Genomic DNA, 6000 nt, shown 5'->3' with positions numbered 1-6000 from the left:
ACTGGCCCCTCAGAAACTTTAAGGGCAGGTGCCGAGGGTTTGGCTGCTGGTTCTATAGGTCCCTCCTCCTCTTGATCATTCTCAGGTTCTGCAAAAGGAACCTGGGAAGAGGAGTATGGGGGAGGAAACATTTCTTCTTCCAAGTTATCTCCCTGTAAAACTGGGGGGTACAATTTTTTTCTCTTTCTCAGTTTCTTTTTGTAAGTCTAGGGTGCTAGATGGAGTGGTGCCCATGGTTTCCAGTCCCATCAGTCATACAGTCCAAAAAAAAAATTAACAGTACAAACAAAACACATACAGGCCTGACAGTTACTAAAAAAGCTTCACATGGCGGGGTTCCAAGGACCCCTGCCCCACACGGCAGGGTTACCCCCGCCCTACAAGAGGATATGGGACATCTCCCAGTTCCTCCAGGTTTGTCGTACAAGCGCATCAGCTTCGACAACCCTTTATGAATCAGAGCAGCCATCCTCACAAGAGAAATGAAAGTAAAACAAACGACAGGACAAGACAAATTAACAAAGACAGCGCTGATTTACCTTTGGAGTCTGAGGTCTTGGGGGTCTTTGAGGGGAGATCCTGGATGAGCCCCCACTAATATGTTATGCCAAGGTCGCAGCACCCCCCACAAGAAGACCACCGAGAGTCAGACTCAACAGCTGTTTTATTTAAATGGGCTGCAGCTCGGGCCTCGTCCTACACTCCGACACAGCGGAGTCTAGGAGGAGAGCCCTGAGCTAAGGATTTGCAGGTCTTAGAAAGGCACACAATCAGGTGGTTTAGCACCATGTGTTGCTCTGCTATGAAACAAGCAACAAATGGTCAATGCCTCAAATACTTTAACCTTTCATGACTATGAACATATTGGCTCACTGATTAAAATTTTACCATTCTATTTTAGGATTCTGTGTTTACATTCTTTGACTTATAACTCTGTGGTTCCTCCAAGTGATAGGCCTAGATTATTGATGTACAGGTTAGGCAAGATAGTGGAATGTTTGTATAGATGAAGAGAAACATTAAACATGAGTACATTTGTGGATTAACATACTCTCTTGTACTTCTGTAAGCAATCATGTGGAATATATAATAACATTGACTCTTCAGCCTGAGTTCTGTGACAAGACCTGCCTGTATACAGGCATTAAATGTTCTGTGCTGATTGTCAAAAAATATAAACTTGGACATGGGTATGATAAAAAATTGGAGATGGATTACAATTTATCAGAGCATATTGCAGTGTTGAAAACTGCCATAATGTTATAAGGTAAATATCTACAGCTTAGAAATTTAAAGCTTATTTTATTAAGTAGAAGTACATTATTTTTATATGAAATTTAAGAGCAATTATTGAGGATAATTTTATTTTTAATTATGTACTACTAATTATAAATTTATTTAAAAATAAAAAATACAATGTAGAAACATGTTTGGAAGCATTTAAAATAATTAAGTCAATTTTTATTTCTTGTACAAACTACAAAAGCTATAGCAATTGTCATTAGAACATCAAAATTCCATTAAAATTAAATTTGAGCTTCATAGAACTGGTTTGGATGGAGAGTTAAATGATTTTAGAACAAGCGTTTTGCAATCTTATATGATGTGCACTCAAATCAAAGTTTTAAAATAACTGACTCAGAAATTTACAGTTATTTTTACTAACTTCTACAGGTTTTTTTAAACAATATTAATAGTTTTATCTGCCAAAATAACTTTCAAAACTAACATAATAAATGGAAATATATTTGCAATCTTACACTTGTCCCAATCAAGTGGCAACACTGTCACTTACATTGGCTGAAAAGAAATTTTTGAAAGTATGTTTTTCCTGTCTAAATAAATAAATATATTTGCATTCTGGTAACAAATAAATAAATTTGCATTCTGATAAGTTATAATGTGTTCAATAAAAATAAGTAATAATTATTATATTACTGTATGTTTGATAACCAAATGCTTTAAGTTCACTTGTTTAATTTCTAAGTTGATGATGTTACTAAGCTATCACTAATAACTTTAATCCATTTTATGACAAAAATATCTTTGAAGCAAAATATTGCGTAAAGAATAAAAGTTTTATATTTTACTACATTTAGATAACAGTTTTTCTGGTTAGATTTTTTCAACAGTAACCTGATGTTTTTATGTTACATTGTGCTTTTAAAATAATGTGCCTGGTCTTGACTAGAGGTTAACAATCAGAAGCTTGATACAGTGCTATTTGTCAATGCAGACTGATGAGCAAAAGCATATATAAACTTATTTCAAACTATGTCATATGCAGCATCATTGCAGAAAATATTGACCTGCTACATGTGTTTAAAGAAATCCCTATTGTGCATTTTTATATGTCTTGGATTTTTTCACTGTATTTTGGCCTGAGTTAAAGTTGCTATGGTATTAGGAACATAAGCATCATTTCTTATCATCTTGTATACTTTCATCATCTTTTCATCATTAATTTGCATGTCATGGTGTTAATTATACTTCTTACATTTCTAGAGCCCCATTTTGTGTGTGTGTGTGTGTGTGTGTGAGAGAGTGTGTGTGCGTGCGTGCACGCACGTGTGTGCGTGTCCACGTGTGAGTGCCTTAGTCCTGAGGGCTTGAACTCAAAGACTGGCTACTGTCTTTGAGCATTTTTCTCAAGACTAGTACTCCAATCCTCCAAAAATAAATCCTCAAACACCTGCCCCATTAATAATTGGGCTAAAGATTTAAAGAGTCTTCTCTGAAGAAGAAATAAGATGGCCAATAGACACACAAAGAATCAAACGAACAACTTCTCTGGCCACAAAAGAAATGCAAATCAAAACAAAATTGAGATTCCACCTCACCCCAGTTAGAATGGCTATAGTCAAGAAATCGAATACCAACAAATCCTGGAGGGGATGTGGCCAATAGGGAATCCTACTGCACTGCTGGTGAGAGTGTAAACTTGTTCAGGCACTCTGGAAATTAGTATTGAGGTTCCTCAAAAGACTACACATAGAGCTCCCCTATGACCCAGCAATCCCACTTCTGGGCATCTACCCAAACGATCACAAAAAAAGGCCATTCCAAAGCTACAAGCACAACTATTTTTTTAATCACATTATTCACTATAGCTAAGATATGGGACCAACCCAGATGCCCTTCAGTAGATGAGTGGATGAAGAAAATGTGGTACGTATATATACAATGGAATTTTATGCCTTTTTCAGAAAGAATAACACTGCTCTGTTAGGAAATGGAAAGACTTGGAAAAAAAATCATATTAAGTGAAGTAAGCCAGAGTCAAAGAAATATAGGTCCCCTGGTTTCCCTCATTTGCAGTAATTAGTATAAGTCTAGGATATTTTGATCAGGTGAGCAGAAAAGCTCAAAAACTATGTACATAAGACCATATAAGATGATGCTAAGTGAAATGAACCCCAAGATCTGGACATAAGAGGTCTTTCTTTGTTGCTGTTGTTTTTAATGTATTATGATTTTTTTTGTTTCCTTTGTATGTTCTTCCCTCAATCGTATAGCCCCTATTGTCACTGTACTAGATTTTGGTACCTTGTACCTTGTATATATATTTGTCTAATTTGGGGAGGGGAAGGGGAATAACCAAATGTTGAAACAAGGGCATAGGATGACCCATTGCAATAATGATACCCACAAGACAGTATATTGGAAATGAACTTTACAACTTCAGGTGATGGGAGGAGAGGAGTGAGAGAGGTAAGGGAGAAAAAGGATAGTGGGAGAACTAGGGAGGGGGTGAAAATGCTCTACAAGAAATGTACTCATTACCATATTCATGTAATTGTAACCCCTTTGTCCAGCATCTTTACAATAAAATAAAATAAAAAGAACTAGTACTCTACCACTTGATCCACACCATACCACTTGCACCACACCTCCAGTTCTGCCTTTTTGTTTGCTAATTGCTTTCTCACTGACTTTCCTACCTGAATTGGCTTCAAATCATAATCCTGAGCTCTTAACCTCCTGAGTTTGGATTATAACTGTGAGCCATAAGCACTTGGCTTAGAATTGTTATAACCAATGTGTTAAATTATTTTATAAATTCAGTGACTTAACTAACTTACTTGTGTTAAATTACTTTATATTCAGTGATTTCACTTACTTGTTTCAACTCACATTACTTTGTTATATATATTATTTCTTTATTATTTATGTTTGTGCTGTTTTTCCTCTCTTTTTCCTCTCTTTTATCTTTAAACATAATTATCTATTTTTTTACTATTTATTTAAAATACTTTTTACAATGCATTTGGATGTTTTGGCCTTTTAATCTTAAGAGATAAAATTTGACTATCATCTACACAGAAGAAAATAATGAAATTTATTCAGTTTTGCTTCCTTTGTCATTGTTTCAGGATATTATTTCTCCTTTGTCAGACCATATAAACACACTGTTCTTATACATTTTCATTTGCCATAGACAATATTCTATTATTGTGGCAAGGATTAGAAAATATTTTTTAAAAAAGAGAATTGATCATCATTCTAAAGGCTGGAAATTCAAGACAGAATAGTCACTTCTGATGTTCTCCTCATTGGTATGCATCTTTGAAATCATTTGGCAAGAAAGGGCATATTATCTCAGGTCTTTCTCTTCTTATTAAGCCATGTTCTCTTTAATTAGTGTCTGATCCTTATGGCTTAATTATCTTTAACAGAAATATCTTTAATAGAAATTAACTTTCTATTCTATTAATAAAGATTAAATTCCAATACGAGTTTCAATGGGGATATTCAAAGTACAGCATCTTGACTTTTTTATATTCAACCTTTCATGCATTTGGCTTTTACTCCTCAAGCCCTTTGCTGAAGAATTTCCATTCTCTTGGATTGATACAATTTTATTCATTTCTTAGTGTTGCCACAACAGACTACAATAGAGACTGGTGGCTGAAAAGAACCAATTCTCTAACAATTTTGCAGGCTGAAAGTTCACAATACAGAGGTAAGCAAGCAGAGTTAGTATTTTACATTTTCTGAAGTAGACTCTCTCATTACTTTCTCATAGCTTTTGCAGTTTCTCATAGCTTTTGTGGTTTCTGGAAATTCTCATCATGGAATAGTATGGTAGTTCAAGTTAAATGTCAACTTAATGATGCCAGGCTGCTAAAATGTTATTTTTTACTGGGTATGTTAGGAGATTTATGGAAAACATTAACTTATGAATCAAAATTGAAGATAGATACCTTCTTACCAATGTAGGCACACATCCTCCAAAAATCAAAGCATAAGTTGTTATTTTGCCTACACTACAGATATTTTAATATATAGCGATGGAAAACATTCAGCTGAAATTTAGCAATAAAAATGTGTACATTTTTGCCTGGATGAGCCTGGAACTGCATTCCTTCCAATATCAGATTTTGTGTCACATTGCACTGATTTGTGGGTAAAGTAGAACTATCACAAACCTTTCTGTTTAGGCTAGCAATGAACAATGATCTTCCTGATATCAGCCTCCCAAGTAGCTAGGACTACAGGCAAAAGCCACCGGTGCCTAGCTCCTCAATCTAAACTTTACAGAATACAATGCTCACAATTAAATAATTATCATATAATACTAAATGCTGTCTTCACACATATACACAGAAATATAAGAAGGAAGACAATGAAGGAACAATATGTCAATTAAAATATTACCTTAAGGGCTGGAAAGGTGGTTCAGGGGGAGAGCCCTTGCCTTGCATGCATGAGACCCTGGGTTCAATTCCTCAGCACCACTTAAGCAAAAAGAAAAAATCCAGAAGTGGTGTTGTGGCTCAAGTGGTAGAGCACTAGCCTTGAGCTGAAGAGCTGAGGGACAGCGCCCAGGCCCAGAGTTCAGGCCCCACGACCAGACTTCCCAAAAAATATTACCTTAAATCAAGTATATTAAAGGGATTCATTGTGATTTTTACAAAATTCATATAATGTGCATTCATCAAATTTATACCATCTATATTAGTTTATGTTAGCCCCTATAACCTTTCCTTCCTTCCTTTA

At 35.3% G+C, this 6000-nt stretch overlaps 1 pseudogene; it reads left to right on the top strand.

Moving 5' to 3' along the window:
• The first annotated feature begins 327 nt into the window (after positions 1-327).
• LOC122107196 overlaps positions 328-6000 on the top strand; it is a 30251-nt pseudogene continuing 24578 nt past the window's right edge.

The sequence above is a fragment of the Dipodomys spectabilis genome, unplaced genomic scaffold (assembly GCF_019054845.1).
Source record: "Dipodomys spectabilis isolate Male_0828 unplaced genomic scaffold, ASM1905484v1 ptg000048l, whole genome shotgun sequence".
Classification (NCBI taxonomy): Eukaryota; Metazoa; Chordata; class Mammalia; order Rodentia; family Heteromyidae; genus Dipodomys; species Dipodomys spectabilis.
This window is presented reverse-complemented; position numbering and strand designations above follow the sequence as displayed.